Genomic DNA, 21,377 nt, shown 5'->3' on the forward strand with positions numbered 1-21,377 from the left:
TCAAAGGAGGATGAATCTAGCACTTAAAGATATTGTTAAGGAAGAACTACAGAAATTTCTTGATGCAGGATTTATCTATCCCATCTCTGACAGTGAATGGGTCTCTCCTTTGGTGTTAGTGCCAAAGAAAAATGGAAAGTGGAGAATCTGTGTCAACTATCGGAAATTGAACAAAGCCACTAAAAAGGACCATTTCCCTTTACCTTTCATAGATCAAGTGTTAGACGGTCTGGCAGGGAAAAAGTTTTTCTCTTTCCTAGATGGGTTTAGAGGGTACAATCAGATTCAAATCAGCCCGGAAGACCAAGAAAAGACCACTTTCACTTGTTCTTGGGGTACCTTTGCATACTAGGTCCTTCCTTTTGGTTTGTGTAACTCTCTAGCCACTTTCCAAAGAGTGGTACTGAGTATATTTTCTGAATTAGTTCATGATGCAGTAGTGATATACATGGATGACTTTCAAGAAACTTTATCTAACCTAGGAAAAGTTCTAAACAAGTTTATTGAAATGAACCTGTCCCTCAGTCTAGAAAAATGTGAATTTTTGGTGACTGAAGGGACTTTGCTAGGTCATGTAATATCTCAACAAGGAATGCAGGTGGACCCCAAAAAAATTTCCATCATCCAAAGGGTATCAACAAGCTAGCCTCTCCTTTGTTTGGCCTCTTAGGTAAATATGTCGAGTTTGTATGGTGTAAAAAATGTCAAGAAGCCCTAGATACCTTGAAGAGCAAGCTCGTGACTACCCCAATTTTGAGAGGCCCAAACTAGGCCCTACCTTTCCACATTCACATAGATTCCTCAAACAAAGGAATAGGAGCAACCTTAGGACAAATTGATGAAAAGTTACCTTATGCCATATACTTTATAAGAAAAAACTTGTCAAAGATGGAGTTGAAATATACAGTTACCGAGATGGAACTCCTAGCTGTCGTGCATTCCTTAAACAAATTCAGAAATTATATCACAGACTATAAAAACTTTGTGCACATTGATCATGCTGCAATGAGATATTTAATGAACAAAATGGATGTAAATTCTTGCATTATTAGATGGTTTTTTTTACTTCAGCAGTTTGATTTTACCATTATTGATAAGCCTAGTAAAGAAAATGTTGTTGCTGACTTTTTTTCTAGAGTAAATTTTCCTGCGGGTGAAGAAGGAATGGTGAAAGACCAAATGCCAGATGAACATCTATTTGCTATCTCAGTACTCTCTCCATGGTTTGTTTATATAGCAAACTACTTGGTTTCAGCACAGTTCCCACCACACCTGTCCTCAAAAGAGAAGAGTAATATAGTAAGGAAAAGCACCCCTTTCACCCGGATTGGGGGCAATCTCTTCAAACTTGGCCCAGATCAGATCTTGAGAAGATGTGTGAGGGAGGAGGAAGCCTTTGACATCCTCCTAACCTGTCATGATGGGCCTTGTGGAGGTCATTTTGCAGCAAAAAGAACTACCTCAGGATACTGCAAGCAGGCCACTACTGGCCCACTCTTCATCAAGATGTGAGGAGATATACTAGCCAGTGTGATCAGTGTCAGAGGATGGGGAACCTACTCCAAATGATGAGATGCCCATGCAACCTTAAGTGACCTTTGAGCCATTTGATAAGTGGGGCATGGTCTTTGTGGGTCCTATCAGCCCTCCTTCAAAGCAAAAGCAATACATCATTGTGTGCACTGATTACCTAACAAAGTGGGCAGAGACAAAAGTAATCAAAGCAACGACAGAGGAAAAAGTAGCTTAATTTTTGAGAGAGAACATATTCTACAAGTTTGGGTATCCAAGAGAGTTGGTCAAATATCAAGGTAGTCAGTTTACTTCCAATTTGATTGAAGACCTGCTCACACATCATAGAATCAAGCACAGGACTTGAACCCCTTACCATCCACAAGCCAATGGGCAAGTGGAGGTCACTAAAAGAGCATTGGAAGGGATCCTTACAAAGGTAGTGAGTAGCAGCAGAAAATACTGGGCTTACATATTAGTTGAGGCCACTTGGGCCTAAAACACAACATGGAAGACAACCACATGGTTCACACCCTATGAGTTGGTCTATGGGAAGAAGGCTTTGTTGTCAATAGAATTTGAATTCAATACCCTAAGGATGGTAGATCAGCTGGACCTAGACCTCAACCATGCATGGAAAGAAAGGTTACTTCAGCTCAATGGATTGGATGAACACAGAGTTCAGGACCTTCTCCATACAGAGGTACTTCAGCTTCAAAGAAAGATATGACATGACAAAAACATCAAGGAGAAGCAATTCCAAGAGGGATATTGGGCATTACTCTATGATTCAAGATACAAATATTTCAAGGGCAAGCTAAGGACAAGATGGCTGGGACCCTATACTGTGGATAAATGCAATGACAATGGTTCAATTCTGATTAGAACCATTGGTGATGAAGCCATCCCCATGCTTGTAAATGGACACCGATTGAAAGTCAACAAGAAACCCCTCTCCAAGCAAGAGTTCATTGAAGATTTGAATAAGACAGTGATGGTAGTGGAGCATGTCTTAGCCTCCACTTCACCCACTCACTGGAGAAAAAGAAAAAATAAAAATAAGGACTCAAGTGAAAACCTCCATGAGGCGCTTGAGTCCCATCATTGGGTTGAAAACCTCTTCTGAGGCGGCCAAGTGATGTTAGAAAAAGAAAAAAGAAAAAGAGAGAGAAATATAAGATCCCTGGGTGAAAAACTCCCTTAGAGGCACCTAGGGTAGGCAATTAGGGTGAAAACCTCCTTGAGGTGCCCTAGTTGTTTTCAAAATTTAAAAAAAAAGAGAGAGAGAAAAATGAATTTTCAGTTGCATTGCAGGTTTGCAAGAGGACTAAAGGAAGCAGCAGAAGGTGCCAAGGGAGCCTTGAATACAACACTAGCACCTATCCTACTTTCCCATACCTTTCTCCATCATTATTGGCATTTCTTTCACCTCACTATGCTTCTTTCTCAAAAACTGTGTTTTCTACAAGAGGCTTTGTGTTTTCTACAGTAGGCTCCTGTAGGAATCACAGAGAGCTAGAAATGGGTATAAAAGCTAGTTTAAGGTATAGGGAAGCTTCATGAGGAATCCATAAATCCTCCTACAATCTTCAAATCTCCTTGCCATCATTTCAAAGCCCGCATCACACCCCAAGCATCATTCTTCTTTCTGTCCAAGAAAAACACAGAAAAAATAGTTTTTCAGCAAAAGAAAAGAACAAAAAAATAAGAGAGGAAAAAACACCATCCACCTCACCTGAAGCCTACATATTACCTCTCCACCTCTATATACATCTCTCGCATCATTCTCATAGCTCCAAGCATAGAAAGAAGCTGAAGTTTCAAGGGGAGAAGCAGTTACAAGAGCTCCTGTAGGAATTCTTGTAGCAGCTAGTCCCATTAAAATCCAACCTCAGCATCAAGAGAGTGCAAGCATGAAGGTTGAAGAAAACAAATGAAGCTAATATCCAACCAGAAAAGAACCTACACAAGGCACAGCCACACATCAACAAGCACATAGAATGCATCAAAAGAAACAAAGGAATGCAACAGAGAGAGAGAGCCAAGACCTCACAACAAATACATTCGGATCTCAGGTAAGTAACTAACCCACTCCTCTCTTTAAATTTTTGTAATTAGAAGGCATGCAAAAGAAATGAGATGGTTGAGGTTGAATGAGGGAAAGGTGGCCAGTTAACTTGGCCACCTTCATCTAGTTGATTCCACTCATCCGAAGATGTCACCCACACGTGCGCATAGTCAACTCAAGAAAGATGTCAAGGACAGGTAGTGGCGGAAGTATGAACTCCGATGCAATCATGAGCGATTATTATGAGGAGGAGCCATGATGACAAGGTAGGTGAGGACCAACAATCCAAATATGGCCAGCGTAAACTTGGCCATCTCACCCTCCATCACCAGAAATATCCATAAAGGGCAATCAGTACTCCTCCCTAAGCACTCTCACCACCTTTTCCTTTATTCTCTCCTCGAAACTCAGCTACAACAGTCTCCTTGTGCCCCCACAACCTCATAACCATCACTATCCATTGATCTCTTCCATGTTCCTACTCTCGATGTTTTCTAGAGGAGCACTTATAGGTTCTATAGGAGAACCTACAAGAATTATATACGAGGGACAATAGGCTTGTACAGGAGGGGCAGTGAGTTGTTTTGGAAGGAGAAAACATAGGTTTTAGCACGATTTACAGTCTAAGGAGGTAGGTTCCATGCATTCCCCCATTGAATATCAAAATATGCAAGCATTGGTTTAAATTTGAGGAGAAAATAAAGCCTTTAGAAGGAGGAAATACATATAAAAATAAAAAAAAATAAAAATAAAAAAATCTATTTTAAAAAAAAAAAACACAGTCTCCTATGTTTCTCTATTTTTCTCAAAAAATTGTTGTCTCCATCTCCACATTTGGTTCCAAAAAAAAAGTATAAACAAAATGACAAGAGGATTTACGAGGAAGGAGCCCACCAACTCCTCAAGGCTCCATGCACATCCCCAAGTAGTGGACATATTCACAAGAGAAAATTGGATGAACGTTTTTGAGAAATTCCAAGGGTTTGATGAGGAAATTGCACAAGAATTTTCCCACTCGTTGGTCTCTCACACTAGAACACATGCCACTATCACCTTTAGAGGTATTTCTATGGAGATAATCCCTAAATTTATCAGTAGGGTCACTACCCTTCCTCTTGGGCTGACTTGGAGTAAGGATGAGAAACCAATTGGCTAGGCTACCAAGAAAAACTTCTTCCAAAACAATGAAACCCATGTAAAAGATAAAAATGGCATCAGAAGGGCTAGCATACCATATCCTTTGGATGAGGTTAGCTACCAAATAATCAAGTATATTTCTTGCGAGGGGATGCACAACATTGTCTATGGTTATCACTTTAGAATCCTGCATGAATTAAGGTATGGGATGTACACTCCAGCACCTCAGAAGCTCATCATCCCCTACTTCCTCCTCTAGTCTCTCATTGACTCCAGCACTAAAGCAAAAATAGGAAATCCAGAGCAGCTAGCTCGCCATGGGTTAATCAAAATTTTAGTGGAAGAAGCCCTCCATAAATTTACACTCCATATAGCATGGGAAATCTTCTGAAACATGATAGATGATGATGACATAAAGACCCTAACCTATGATATCAGTCCCACTAGCAGTGAGGAGGAAGAACAGCAAGGGGGAGAAGGTGAGGCAACTAGTGACTTAGCAAAACAAGAAGGGAAGGAGGAAGAAACTAAGATAGAGGAGGAGAAGGCTGAAGAATCAGAGCAGGAAGAAATAGAGAAAATAGAGACAGAAGGAGGAGAGAAAGAGGCAAAAAAGATAGAACAGGGAGAAGTGTCCCCTGAGACTCTAGAAAGAGAGGCAGTAGCTGCTCTCACTGCCCTAAGTACACTAATCAAACCAAAATAAAAGAGGAAAAGGCAGACCTCCATGTATTTCAAAGCTAGGAAGAGCACAAAAATTAAAACAGGGAAACCTTAGCCCTCTCTTCAAAAGAGGAAATTACAATTGAAGATTCACCCTCTGCCCAAGGAAAATAATCCCCTTCAAAGGAACCTATCACATATGAAAGAGGGCCTCCTAGATCTCCCATATGGAAAGAAAAGGTAGAAATACAGGACCAAAAAACAGTCCTACAAGAGGCTCAAACAGTTCTAAAGGAGACATTGTCAAAACTACAGGAGACCCAAAAGCTTGAGAAATAAATGGAAGGTCAGCCACAGGTAAAGAAGGAAGAGACAGAGATACAAGAACCTGATCCCTAGCCTATTCTTGCCTCCTACTACAATCTTCTTGAGGGAAGAAGAATAATTCCACAAAAAATTGCAGTTCCCCTATTCTTTGAATTAGAGAAAGAGAGGATAAGAACACATAGGTGGATGCAAATCGCCAAATCCAAAGGAGTTGAGGATATTGGCCATATGGAGTATAATCTTAGATAAATGGGCAGAGAGTTGAGTGTTGTCAGACATAGGGAAGAAATTACAAGAAGCCACCTTGTAACTAAAAATGAATTGCTAAGGAGGTAGCTGCAAGAGAAAGAGACCCAGCTGGCATGCATTTCCAGCTTATCCATGGAGGCATTGCAATGTAGAACACTAGCAAAATCCTATGGCCTATATCTCAAGGACCAATGGTTACAATTTCTGATAAATACTTTGGCACAAAGAGGCACAATGCCTTTCCAATATTACAGGCAGTTTATGGACCTGTGTGACCAAAGCACATCAAAAGATAAGGCAAAGATGGCAGAATTCTACCTACATAACATGGCCCACACTTACATGAATTTGTCACTTACATGAATTTGTGGGACCCCAATTCCAGGCTAGGGGACCTGCAACTAATGGCCATGGCCTCATGGATGAACCATGAAGAGTTAAGGGTAGCAGAAATAAGAAGGATGATGATAAAAGAGCGGAATGAGCCATTAATGATCAGAGCCAAGCCATCAGATCCCATGGAACTCATCAACACCCATAACCTACTTTCTAATAATCCTCATATTATCCCTAGATATATAAGTGATCAGGCATGAGCCATTCCACACTTTGAGGATATGGAAAGGCTACCTGGGGATGACTATGTGCATGCGTGTATGAGGAGATGGAACACCTTACCACACAGTCTGTAGATCAAGGAATATCATTCCCCCATGAGGATGAAGTAGGCATTAAGGAGAGTACCAATGTACAATCACTCCATGTAGAGGCTAAAGGTCAACTGGATTGGCCTCAAGCTGAGTCCCCCACTGCTATTAGGCATGCTGGAAGGCAGAAGAGAAGAAGAAGAGCAGGAACAGTGAGAAGAGATAGACAGGAAGGTAGGATTCTATGAAAAGGAAGAGGAGACCACATCAAAAGCATGGGATTCTAGGGAGGCCACTAGGGCCATAAAATATGAGGAGATGAACTAAGTTTCTCATAGGATGAACAACACTTTTAGTAGGGGGTGATGATAAGCCTCATAAATGGGTAATTATATGGGCTCATTTTACCTCCTATCAATGTCAAATCAACTATTCTCTTAGCTTATTATATGATTTTCTTATTATATTTATGCTTATAGAGTGAGTTGAGTTAGTTATGATGCCATGTGGTCTAACATGTGTTAATGCAGATTATTGATGAATTTTGAGGTCAAAGTCAAGGATCCAATGGACAAATGGCAACAATAACTCGAAGTGGACACATGAGAGGACTTATAGGAGGAAATCCCTCTCATTTATTACTCCCCTCTTCAAATTCCCCTTCATTCATCTCAGAGTACAAGCAGCCAAGTCATGCACTAGAAGGAAATCGAGCAAGTGGAAGATGATTGATGATTATCTCATGTTTTGGGGGCCAAGCCTCCCTAATTTTAGGGAAGTTGTTGGAAATAAAGATGGAATCATTTTTGAGTTAGCACTGAGTTATGTCATAGGGCTGAAGCTCTTGGGTTAGGGCCCAATCCAAGAAGCCAAGCTCCTCTTTACTTGTATTTTTTTATTTCATTTCAGTTTGTATATTAGGTTGTTGTTAGATGTATTTCTTTTATGGCTAAGAATAGGTTACTTTTGATGATTCAGTAGTTTTGTTCCATTTGTGCTTTCCATAGCAGGTTAAGTAGTGGTAAAGATAAGATTCAAAAGGCTAGAAATAGTGCCTTGGCCTCTCTTCCTCCCTTTGGGACCATGATTTGAGGCAAAGATCCTCTTGCTACCCCAAAAACACAAATTTTCCTCATTCATAGGACTTCTAGTGTTTGCAACTTTTTAGTGGCTAATAGTATAGTTTTTCTTTGATTCATAATGTCCTAATCATGCTAAATTATTTATTTACAATATTATTCTTTCATTTTTTCCTTCCTTGCAGCATTTATCAACATTTACTTTCATAGATCATAGTTTAGAATAGTTTGATGCAAAACTCTGTTTTTCCTAGATGCACTTATTCCATTTCTTGCTTGATCTTATTTGTTGAATGTCAGTTGTTTATGCACCATATCTCTTCTAGCAGTATTCCAGCCTATCAACCATCCCATCCTGCATCTGATTCATGCCCTACAAGTCACCCAAGTCTCCCCCCAATTCTGTCTTAGTTTCCTGCATTTTCCATAGAATTTCTTCCTCTCTCCTTGAGAAAATCCAATCATATTTCTCTCTCCTGATGATTCTTGGTAGACTCTAGGTGCCCTAACACCTCATTCCAACCTTCATATATCTCTTCCACCCACTCTCACACCCTCAAAACAGTTAAAACTAATCTTGGCCTCCTCCTGTAGGCATCCTGTAGAACATTGTTTTTCCTCCTATAGATTTCATGTGTCCTCCTATAGATTTTCCTGTAGGATTTCTTTTGGAGGCCGAGTATGGGAAAAGCCTTCGGAAGGCCACCTGAGACCTCCTAGGACCAATCCACACCATCCTACAACCTCTCAAGTCCCAAAAACACCCTCCAATGCCACCTATTCGCTGCCACATTCACAAACAATAAATTACATACATGTCAAATTCACATAAAAACACATAAAAATCCAAAATGATGTGTTTTGCTTATTTACTTCCAAAAATAGCCTAGTTAGATGTTGCTTACTTCCTTGAGTAGATAATGGCATTCTTTTCATGGTTTTCATAGTGCTTTATGCAAAATTAGGATTAGTTGGTTAAGTAGGATTTACTAGTTTTGCTTTACATTCCAGTCTTTCTCCTTTCTGTAGCTAGAGTAGCATTTGTAGAGTAGTCTTTCTTTTCTTTCATCATATATAGAGATTATTCTAGAATCCATACAAGTTTGCTTGAGCTCCTAGTGATCTTGTGTTGGCTAACCAAGTGACAACCTGCAGTAAGAACTAGTACTTGTGCATACAGCACTGTCACGTCCAAGTTTGTTACAAACTATCGGGTTGATAAGAGTAAAGTAGGAAACCCAGGATTTGCATTATTATTGTTGTAATATTGGTGCTCACCAGTATGGAGAATGGAGATACCCTCAAAGTTCTTCCTGGTACCTTTGGTAGAGTGTAATAGTATCTGTAGTTGTCACAAAGTTACATGCATGTCCATAAACAATAAGTAACTATCAAAGCAAGACTGATTGATTACCTCAAGACTTCGTGTATATTTGTTGGAGAGCGCAATATGGCTAGGTGGAAGTTCCCTGAGCTGGCTCCTGATCAAGTCTTGATCATAGAAGAGACAAGCATAATCACAACATACAACCTTGATAACTAATACATGAGTACATAAAAGACATCTAGTTACACATAACTAAGCTACTCATGCTAAAAGGTATTAGACAAAAAAGTAAATGAATCATAGAGCAAACACCATGGAGTAGATAGAACAACTGTAGTTATATATTAATGTCAAAAGAGTGATTACAACCATATGTCGCATCATCCTTCCCTTACCTCTCTAGCTTCTCTCTCTCTCCCTTCTTATCAACTTCTTATACTTAGATTTGAGACTATGCTCGACAATCAAGTAAGCTATCCTTTCAAATGATCTGACCTCCATCACCATAGCCCTAGCTTTTCTTATGTAGTAATTGAGTTAGGGTTTCCAAGTTCCTCCATGAGTCTCTTAAGGTAAAGGCAATGATGTTGCCATGCTTTTCAGCGTTGTCCCATTTTCCTCCTTCATTAGGATCTATAAATCCCACAAATAGGTCAAACTTTAGATGTTTCCTTGATTTTTTTAGTAAATTTAGGAGGGAATATAGAGATATTTATGAGTCAATTCGCTCCTTTGACCTCTATATTCTCATTAGGATCCACTAACGTTGTCCTTGAACCAACAAGTAGAGTTAGTAGGGTCACAAACGCTCCCTTAGGCTTATAAAGAAGCTTTATAAAGCATGTTGTCAGTGTTTAGCCAGTGTTAGTGTGGAAACAAGGCTTGTGATCTTGGTCTTTTCTTCAGCTATCATGTCTTTCCCCTCTGAGCTAATGAGGGGGTCATTTTGCTGTATAACAGGGCACAACATGGAAATCCATTTTTTCCCATTCTTTGGTGCCTTTTCTGTCGCAACGTAGAAAACCCAAATTTTGGGTGTCGGGGCACTACATGGAAACCCCAAATTTTCGGTGTCGAGGTGCTACATGGAAACCTCAAATTTTGGGTGCTGGGGTACTACATTGAAACCCCAATTTTTCCGGGATTTGGTGCCTTTTCCGTCATGACGTGGAAACCCCAAATTTCCTGCCCCCAAGCAAATAATTTCTGAGATGTGAGTAATAAGCAATTGTCATTTGGAGGAAGAGGCAAAGGTGCAAGAGCAGGAGAGTTGTTTGGATTTGTTTGAATAATGTGTGACAAGAGAGAAGCTCTGAATTGAGGTGACCAAGGGCTGAATCTTAGTGGATCATGGTAGGAAGGCCACTCTACCACTTACAATACCCCATAGCGTATTTAAGTCATCTGCAAAGGATTCTTCTCAATGACCATTTGTACTTGAAATTCAAAGCTGCACTGACCGAGATGCTTCACGATCGTGGTTTTCATATGACACAGGCCCCTGGGGGAGACAAAGCGATGCCCCTACTAGGGGTCTAGATACAGTCAAAGAGTGACATGGATCACTTCTAGCATGGATTTCTACTTAGAGGTGTTCAGTCATAATCCGACACATGGTAGCTTTGTGCCATTGGATTTTCAACCAAGCGCAAGGACCAATTGTATGAATCAACAGCTCCTCTCGTATTAAGTTGAATTACTATTGTGGTTTGGTTCATCAGTAGGGTAAAACTAACCTATCTCACGATGGTCTAAACTCATCTCACATTCCCTATTGGTGGGTCAAAAATCCAACACTTGGTGAGTTCTACTTCACAATGATAGGAAGAGCCGACATCGAAGGATAAAAAAGAATCGTCGCTACGAACGCTTGGCTACCACAAGCCAATTATCCCTGTGGTAACTTTTATGACATGTCTAGCTTCAAAGTTTGAAAATCTAAAGGATCGATAGGCCATGCTTTCATGGTTTGTATTCGTATTGAAAATCAAAATCAAATGAGCTTTTACCCTTTTGTTCCACATGATATTTTGTTCTCGTTGATCTCATCTTAGGACACCTGTGTTATCTTTTAAAAAATGTGCCACCCCATCCAAACTCCCCACCTAACCATGTCTTTCGCCTGGATCAACCCACTGAAACATGCCTTAAGGCCAAAAATAGGGGCAGTGCCCCGTCTCCACCCCACGAAATAAGTAAAATAACGTTAATAGTAGTGGTATTTCACTTGCGCTGAAAACAACTCCCACTTATTCTACACCTCTCAAGTCATTCCGCAACGTCGGACTACATTCAAGCTCAACATTATCTTCTTTCCCTACTGATTCTACTAAGCCCATTTCCTTGGCTATGGTTTCACTAAATAGTAGATAGGGATAGTGAGAATCACGTTAATCCATTCATTGCGTGTCACTAATTAGATGACGAGGCATTTGGCTACACTAAGAGAGTCATAGTTACTCCAACCATTTACCCACTCTTGGTTGAATTCTTCACTTTGACATTCAAAGCATTGGGCAAAAATAACATTGCTTCATCATCCGCAAGGACCATCACAATGTTTGTTTTAATTAAATAGTTGAGTTCCCCTTGTCTGTACCATTTCCGAGTCGATTGTTTGCCTCCAAGGGGAAAGCCCCCTGGTAGGGGGCATTCTACACCTGTAGCCCAATCGGCACGCCATTGCCTGCCCTCGTCACAAGAGCAGCTTGAGCAAATTGCTGACATCCCACAAGTTGAGGGAGTAGACCCCTAGGCCCAGCCTTCAGAGCCAATCCTTTTTCCTCAAGTTATGAATCTTTTTTTTCGACTTCACTTACCTACATTATTATATTTACCAAAGGTTGTTCACCTTGGAGACCTGATGTGGTTATGAGTACGACCGGGCATGAACAATACTCGATCCTCTAGATTTTCAAGGGCTACCAAGGGCGCACCATACATTGCAAGACATGCGGTGCACTTCGAGCTACTGGACCCCATCTCTAGGTGAACCAATTCTAGGGTGGGAAAGAAGTTAAAAAGAAATTATAACTCTTCTAGGGGTCCCCGACAACGTCTCCAGATTTCCTAACATTTCCATCCACCGCCATGTCCCCGTTCGGGAATATTAACATGATTCCCTTTCGATTCTCGTGTAGAGTGCCCCCTTGATACAATGCTTCCCCATCTCTTAGGATCGGCTAACCCATGTCCAAGTGTTGTTCACATGGAACCTTTCCCCACTTTAGTCTTCAAAGTTCTCATTTGAATATTTGCTACTACCACCAAGATCTGCACTAGGGACTGATCCACCCAAGCTCACACCTAAGGTTTCTCAACGACCCCCGCATCCTCCTACCCATCAAAGCCAGGAAATTTCTCCGACGGTCAAGTATAGGTTGCACGATTTAGTGCCATCCATTTTTGGGGCTATTTGATTCAGCATGTGAGTTGTTACACACTCCTTAGTGGATTTAGACTTACATGACCATCATCCTACTATCTTAATCAGCCAACACCCTTTGTGGGATCTAGTTTAGCTCACAATTAGGCACCATAACTCAACTTTTGGTTCATCTCGCATGCCAGTTCTTCTTACCAAAAATGGCTCACTTGGAGCTCTTGATTCCATGGCACGGCTCAATGGAGCAGCCACACCCTCTTACCTATTTAAATTTTGAGAATAGGTCGAGGGTGTTATGCCCCAGATGCCTCTGATAATTTTCTTTACTTGATAAAAATCATGCGTGAGCTCCATCTATCCTGAGGGAAACCTTGGAGGAAACTAACTACTAGATGTTTGGATTAGTCTTTCGACCCTATACCAAAGTCAGATGAATGAGTTGCATGTCAGTATCACTACAATCCTCCACCAGAGTTTCCTATGGCTTCGTACTTCTCAAACATAGTTCACCATATTTTTATTCCCAGCCGATGTGCTCACACTCGAACCCTTCACATAAGCTCAAGGTTAGTCGACGATACATCCCCACAGAGAGGGGATCTCACCCGTCAACTTCCTTGTGCCTTGCAGGTTTTCAAACCTACCAACTCACACACATGTTAGATTCCTTGGTTCGTGTTCAAAGATGGGTTGAATGGAAAGCCTGCCAACCAACACCATGAGTGCATAGGTACACACGACCCACCACAAATGTGCACGCTTTGTTCCTCAACCACCCAAAATGAAAAACTAATAGGTAGTAATTCACTCGCACTTGTGATGATTCAGAAGCCAGTGTTGGTTTGCACCTCAAGTCGAGTGGCAGACCAGGCTGATTCGTTCCACATCCAATTGAGTCGCATCGACAACCTCCATCTGTGTCCCTCCCGACAAATTCAAGCACTCTTTAACTCTCTCTTCAAATTCCTTTTCATCTTTCTGTCGCGGTACTTGTTTTCTATCATTCTCTGGCTCGTATTTAGCCTTGGACAGAATTTACCACCCAATTAGGGCTACATTCCTAGACAACTCGACTCACCGACAACACCTCATGATGCGGTAGGGTCCTGGCATGATGGGGTTGTCACCCTCTCAGGTGACCCCTTCCAAGGGAATTGGCCTATGTATGCTGCTGAGGACACTTCTACAAACTAAAATTCAGGCAACACTGCCACCCAATTTTCATGTTGGGCTCTTCCTGGATCATTCGCCACTACTAGGGGAATCCTTGTAATTTTCTTTTCCTCCGCTTAATTATATGGTTAAACTCATCAAGTTTTCTCTCCTGAGCTAAGGTCGCAAGTTGGAGCTAAATCTACTCTACCCAATGGGAGGACAAGGGAGAGTAAAGCAAGTTTGAGCGATGCCACAAAAAGCCCGCATCAGCTAACGCTGACTGCCTATCCAAGGGGACAAGATCACCGCTCACGGACACATGCCATGAAACATTACTTGAGGAATTTGAGGAATTTTAGCTAACATATTATAGGGAGTTCATTTGAATGGGATGTGACGCCCAGATAAATGTGTCCTCAACTGAGACCTCGGGCAAAAATTTCATTCAAAAAATTGATGATTCACGGGATTCTTCAATTCACACTAAGTATCATAGTTTTTTACGTTCTTCATCGTAACAAGAGCCGAGATATCCATTTTTAAGAGTTGTTTCCATGTATTACCAAAAAATTTGCGAAAACACTTAATTGGGGCACCCCCCACAACAAATGTAAAGTAGCTGGGTTAAGGGGGCCTGACCCAAGTTCAACGTTAGTTAGCTAAACAAATCCATACACTAATGGCCCTAATGGCATTAGTCCATGTACCGCAGACTGAAGTCTCACCCGAAGTAGTATGGGGGTATGCTGGAACCTAGTTCCCTCATCCTGAAATGGTTGTGATGTTGTTTGATTTCCTCTATCCCTGCCTTCATGTAGGTTGGTTCACTCTGGGGCTTGTAAGATGGGCCCTCTATTCCAGCCTTCAGTACCTCCACAAACAGGTGTAATAGACCTTCACGTAGCCCTAGCCTGCTGCTTATGTACTTTTGTGCTGCTATGGAAGCGTGATGTGCAGATTCCCCAATTAATCTAAGTGACTTGCTTATCTTATCAAACAATTATATTTAACACTACATAAACAAATATTTGTAAATGCGTTCAGTTATTCAATGTAATTTCATTCATTCGCGCATCATGTAAGCATAATAAAGGAAACTCATACATAACATACCAAGATGCATCAATAGAACAAAGACACAAAAAATGCAGAATATTTCTCTTTATTAATGTCTTCCAAGTGTTTACAAACTCTATCCACCATGTGCACACAGATGCAAGGGTCCACGCTCTTAGCTGTAGACTTCTACCCTAGGCATCTGCGCACTTAGCTGCAGAGCCTCTACCTAGGCTAAGACCCAAGACATAGACTTCTTACTTCAGAGCTATGACTCTCTTACATTATTCATCATTGGGTCTCTTTAAAAATAGTTAGAGCTTAGCACTTTTTATACAATCCCATGGTCTGCAGACCATGGGTAGATCTCTTATAGCTGACTTGACTTTACAAAATTAAGGGTGAATTACCCTTTATGATACCTGACACCTTCGTGCTCCATGACCACAAAATGTGGAGTCTTTACAATTTTATTACAAAATTTGACTAAAACATGAGCTTTTAGCCCCAAAACTACCCTTGGGGGATCCTGCTCCCAACAGGCCCCCAACACAAACAACGTGACTTGTCCTTCAGTCACTCAGTAGGCATGAAGATCTTTGCATGAAACCCATCAAGATCGACCCAAATAACTGCAACCTCGGTTGTGCACTTAGCTTTCACCTGCTTTGTGTCTTCCAATTTCTTCTCGGTCACTTCTCCTACGTTGTTAGCTTGAAGTTTTTTTTGCATCGCTTGCAAAGTCGCAAGCTTGCCTTCAATATCTCCTATGATTGTGTAAGCTTCCTCCAACCAGTGTTTTAGTCTCACCTTTAGCACTGCTTCCTTGTGTAGCGCTGTGTCCACCTATTCCTTCGGTTGCTTGGCCTTTTACAGCTTGGCTATTCTTTGTGTCAGCACGACGATTTTCACTGTGCCCTTAACCTCATCGTAGCGTTGTTGTAGCTTATGCGCTTCCGTCTCTAGCCTCTGTATATTGGGGTCCTCCTACAAGCTTGTCAGGACTTCAAATGATTTCTAAAACAACTATGTGCAATTTTCTACTGCACTCTCCACCATTGCTATTACCTCTGTGATAATGGCCGCCAACTATTCCTTTACTTCTGGTGGTGTTGAAGGCTAGGCCCTCAACTATACCTCAATAATTTGCAAGTTCAACTCCAACTAAACCCGTGCCATCTCAATCTGAGTGTCATGCACCCTTGTGGCCAACTTCCAGATGCATACTTCAACGGCTCCTCCTTCGGAATGGCCAACTCTGGGACCATTCAGCATGCCTCCTCAATGACCTTCATAATCTTCTTGCTCTGATTGGTCACCTTAGTTTCAACGGTGATGGTGGAATTTTTCTGTAGGGCCATCTTTTCATTTTTGATCCATTATTCGCTGATCACCTGGAGGGTGCGATGCTCTCTAGCCCTCAGTTCTGCATTTACTCCATCCTACAAGAGATGGAATTCTTCACGCAGAAGCACTACCAGGTTTAGCCTGACTTCCTTCATGGGGCTAACAGTGGGCCTGTCAGCCTCATTTTCTATGATAGTGCTCCATTTGATAGTAGTATCACACTGGAAGCCTTCATACGCATCATATTGGTAGCCTCTGAAGTGTCAATAGCCAAGATGGTAGACAATGTGCCAGCTTGCGATGCACGGGTCTACAACTCGTGAAACTCGGTCTCGATGGCCCCTAGGATGATCTGTTGTTGTTGTTCAAATTGATGCAGGGCCTCTACAGTGACATCCCAAACTGTGTCACTGATATCATGTAAGTCTCCCACTGTCAAAATGATAGGGTCCAACGAAGTCTTGGTCACCTTTGATTTCTTTCTGGACCCTCCCTTCTCCAACTCTCTTAGGTGCTTGATGTGGGCGGACGTCTCCTGTGGGTTCGGACCATGTTGTTATGTTTCTTGCTCTTCTGTCTCAGGTTAAGGCAACCTCACACCTTTGTGAGAGCCACACTCTATTACACTTAGCTACTTTCCTACCTTCTTTCCTGCCAGCCCCACCTAGGCCTTATTAATGGCCTCCTTTTCCCTCTTCTCGACCAGCAATGCCATATTTAGATTGGCCTCCTCCTTCTTCTGCGCAACAGACTTTCTTCCACCGGCCACCAAGTCCGTGGTAGTGAGACACTCCACTGGCGATTAAGAAAGCACTGCATCAATGGCATCATCTGTGGCCAGATACGGCAAGTCATACCACTTTTGTGCAAGGTCCTTCCACTTCCTGATGGATAATCGATTGAAATTGACTTTGAACTCAACGTACTCCTGCAGGTTGGCGTACACCGCGGGTGACAATCGCGGCTTACAATTGATGGCCATTATAATGTTCATCTCCATCAAGATCCAGAAGATATTATTATCCTAGACTCATTGCGCATCCTTGGTCACCTACAGCAAAGAATACTTCACTACTTGTTATAAAAAAAATGACCTCCTCCTCAACTCAGAGGGGAAAGTCATGAAGATTGAAGCAAAGACCACAATTATAGGCCTTGACTCCACACTAAAAACCTACTTTATAAAGCTTGTTACCAAGCCTAAGGGTGCATTTGTGACCCTACTACAATGTTAGTGAAACTAGGAGCAGTTCCAAGGGTCAAAGGAACAAATTGACTCACAAATATCTAGATATATGTTCCTAAAAACACTCAAGAAAAGAAAGAAAATACCTAAAATCAACCTATTTTGAGAAATTCTAATCTGAAGAAAGGAGGCAAATGGGAAAGAGCTGAAAAGTAGATAAAGTTCATTACTTTCTCCCTAGTGAACTCTATGAGGAGCTTGGAAGCCCTAACTCGATTGCTACATGAGCAATGGGAGGGTCAATGTGAAAGGGGTCAAAGCATTTGAAAGGATAGCCTACTAAGCTGTTGAGATTTGTCTCATATATGAAGAAGTGAGTTAAAAGGGAGAGAGAGAGAGAAGTGGAAGGGGAAAAGGAAGACTGATACAACGGATGGCTGTAATCACTCTTTCGTTATTAATACAGAACTACAGTTGTGTTCCCTACTCCATGGTGTCGGTAACATTGTTCATTAAGTTGTTCATTCGATACTTGTTTATATGAGTAGTTTAGTTGTATGCAAATATATATTCATTGTGTATTAATATATTGGTTTTCAAGGTTGTATGCAGTGATTTTGTTTTCCTTTCCTTTGTGCGGGAATTGATTTGGAGTCGGCTTTGAGGGAGTTCCTCTTGGTTGCATTGTGATCTCCAAACAAATCTAGAAGGAGAGTTTAGGTAATACTCTTTCCATACTTTGTTAATTGATATTTGTCTATGAACATGTGTATAACTTGGTAGCATTTGTAGATAATCTTATAGTCTGTCAAAGGTCCTGGGAAGGCCTTTGAGGGTAGTTTTCATTCTCCATACACCATGCATTTTACCCCATAGTAGAATTGGTGACTCTGCTGGGGAATATACATCTAGTTCCTGGTTTACCCAGACTCTTCTCAGTTCTCTCCTCCTTCTAAGAGCTCCCTATACTTCTTCAAATCCTTTTTTGATCCACCAAGAATCTTGTTGCATCTTACTTGTATACATTCATCTCAGAAACTGATATTGAAAGCCCTCTTTTTGACTGATTTCCCACACTAACAAAGGTTAGCAGGCTACACAGAGCTTTATAAAGCATTGTACCTATTCACAGGGAGTGTTAGTGGACCAACTAACTCTTTGTAGCCACTGTTACATAGCGTTAGTCTCCCAATGCCTTGATTTTCAACAGTGTTTGTGGACCAAAAGGGATGGAAAATCTTCTCATGGGCTGAAAAAAGATCTATAACTGTATTTTGTCAGCAAAATTGGTGTCCTAGAAATTTATTTTTAGGGAAAAGTTTTGGTTTTTCCCTCTCAAAAACTTTTTTTCTGAAAGAAAGACTCATCATTTTCATTCATCCTTCTATTTAAATAGTTATAAGTTGCTTCATTTTGGTTTCAAGTAGTTGTTACAAAACATTGGAAAAGAATCCCTTGGTTATGTATGTGTTGAAAGACTGAAGATGCATGGAAGAAACTATGAATATGTGAAAAATATGAATATGTAGAATACAACTTGTTTGCATCAAATTGAAATTTCTTTTCAAAGCATTGTTTTTGCATGATTTATTGAGTCAAGAGTCTCACCATGTTTCATACATCAACACCCCTACCGAAGACAATAATCAAGTACACATAAAATTTACCTAAAAACAATCAGTAACCTTTTTTAGAAAACCAACATTAGTTAGGCTAGGAGCTTGGGATAATCATGTGAGTGAACTGCCCAAGGTCGAAAACCAAACTAGTGCCATTAAATGAATGAAAAATTCCTTCTGCACTCATACTATTGGAACCACTCTAGTAAAAGCAGAGCGAAATACGAGACAACATCGGACTGTAAGTGAAGGTAGCCCACCTTCTCTTACAAATCATTTGGGTATTCTGTGTATTGAGGGTCCCTTCAGGGATTTTGGAACTGAGACAGGGGACTCAAGTATCCTACCCACACAGCATACTGTCTACGACTATGTCCCCCCGGGTGGTGTCTGTGATCTAAGGTATCTGTAGTGGCCAAACTTATAGGGACTTACACAAGGTAACTGGGACGGGTTGTCCTGGTACCTAACATGGACAGATCTACTCTGTCTTTAGTTTTTTGTAGGGTGCTCATCTTCACGAGAGTACTTGGCCCCTTAATTTGAGGTTCGGGCAAAGCTCTAGAGTAACAGTAACCGTACATTTGGCCAAACTTCTCTATTATTCATTAAGATATTGGGTTTCATCTCCAGTGATTGGTGCTTATCAGACAAGGAAATTTCCCTCTGTTTGTTGATTGATATATTTAGTGTATTTTTTATATTTTTAGGTACCTGAATGCTATACTTTTTAGACTTTAAACGAATATCATGATAAAATTTATTTGATAAAAATTAACGGTCACTGTGGCTACATCCGACCCTCGTCATCACTCTAGACGATTGTTAAGACTTCCTCCACTCATTGTGGAAGATCTGCTAAGTTCCACTGAACCGGATTCCCCATCTTCAGGGGATTAGTCTCCTAGATCTCACACGGGATCTATGTAGACAGTCGACGATTCAAGTTTGACGAAGGATTTCTTTACCGAAGGATTTCTTCCTCCCTTTAACCCTCCACTCATGAATCCGTTGGAACCTGTCTTGGCTCCTGTGGTACCTGTACTTCTTGCTTCAGTAGGTGGAACATTTCCATCTATCCCACCGCCGACTTACAGGTTGTGGGACTTTAGGGACACTTTTGGTCCTTCACCACTTCCCTAGTTGACAGTCACCACAACACCGGTAATGGCAAATCCCGTTATCTCGTTTGTCCCAGGTACAACCACTCACATGATACCCTCTACGAGTGGAACCAAGTAGATGTCGGGTTCCACCCCTATGGTGTCGAACTGCATATCTTCAACAAGTTCCACATACAATGCTTCTTATAACACTCAATGTGGCACCATGGACATGGTTCCCATTTACCAACAATATGGTCGGCCGCCAATGTATAGTTCAAACCCCTAGATTCATATACCTGGGGGTTTTCCCAATATGCACCTGCCGATAGGGAATGTAACAGTTCCCCCTCCATTCTCAGGCATGCATGGTCAGTCGCTAATTGACATGAGCATTCCCTCTATCAATCAAGGACAAATGGTTAGTTCTGTGTCAGGCAGGAATCCTCAAGGGATTCCCGACCAATCCATGGGGGCACCCTACTCACATATTCAAATGAGTCAAAGGGGCACCACTTATACTGAAGGCAATTATATACCCCAATATCAAAATCCTCATGGAAATCCACTCTACAACACCATACCTCAAAGCACCTGCTACACCATGCAACCCATGTATAATATGGGGAACCAAATGATGGGAGGAGTGCAAAACTCCTCAAGTCATCCGTCATCACCATGGTCTGAGTTGGGGGTACCTAACTCTCTACCTTTCTTGGCAACATTGGATATACCTGACTTATACAAGCTAACGAACGACCCCATCTATCACAACTTACAATGGTTGCTGATCCCACATAAAATACCAACGGACATCCTAATGTTCGATGGAAAACAAGGGGAGCATCTGGGCATCCATATCACCACTTACCATCTCTGGTGTGTTTCAAACTCTATGGTGGATGATAGTGTCTGGTTACATCTTTTCCCCTGCACCCTCACTGGCAATGTAGTGAAATGGTATATTGAGTTACCACACACATCAGTAAACACCTTTGACACTTTAGCAATGGAATTCCTAAAGAACTTCCATCTCCCTATCTGCTATGAGACTAGGATAGAGCTCCTCACTTCATTTCGCCAGGATATCACCACCCACATCTCTGATCATATTCATGAATAAAGACGTAGGTAGAGGTTAGTCAAAGCTCCCCTCCCAGACTTTCTCATAACAGACTAATTCTGTAGGTCCTTATTGCTGCAAATCTCTAGAGATGTCGCTCTATGTGGTGCGGTCATAGAAGAAAAATCCATACATCATGCCCATCACTTAGATTTGATATATTCACAGTCTGGCACTCTTTACAACATAATCCCCCATGCCCCTGGTAACCCCAATGCTTCCACCACTCATCACCCCGAAGTGCACGCTGATGAGATTGTCGACGCAACCTCCAGGGCCACTGTAAAACAACTCGGTGGTCACATTGCCAAGATGGCAGTGGACCCTTCTACCAATACAACTACTCTTCTTTCCACTGCGATAAACTTTGTGTAGTCTATGGAAAAACCCGGTG

The 21,377-nt window shown here is 41.5% G+C and overlaps 2 non-coding genes across 2 annotated transcripts; both read right to left on the minus strand.

The window, feature by feature from the left end:
• Positions 1–10,321: 10,321 nt before the first annotated feature.
• On the minus strand, positions 10,322–13,732 carry LOC149238780 (25S ribosomal RNA). The gene has a single exon (XR_016246909.1). It is a non-coding gene; the product is annotated as a 25S ribosomal RNA (ribosomal RNA).
• A 211-nt stretch (positions 13,733–13,943) lies between these two features.
• LOC149238781 (5.8S ribosomal RNA) lies at positions 13,944–14,097 on the minus strand. Its single transcript, XR_016246903.1, has one exon. It is a non-coding gene; the product is annotated as a 5.8S ribosomal RNA (ribosomal RNA).
• Between the last annotated feature and the right edge of the window lie 7,280 nt (positions 14,098–21,377).

This window comes from Pinus tabuliformis, chromosome 8, assembly GCF_031772625.1.
Source record: "Pinus tabuliformis cultivar Carrire ecotype Pingquan chromosome 8, CPIR1, whole genome shotgun sequence".
In the NCBI taxonomy this organism is placed as follows: domain Eukaryota; kingdom Viridiplantae; phylum Streptophyta; class Pinopsida; order Pinales; family Pinaceae; genus Pinus; species Pinus tabuliformis.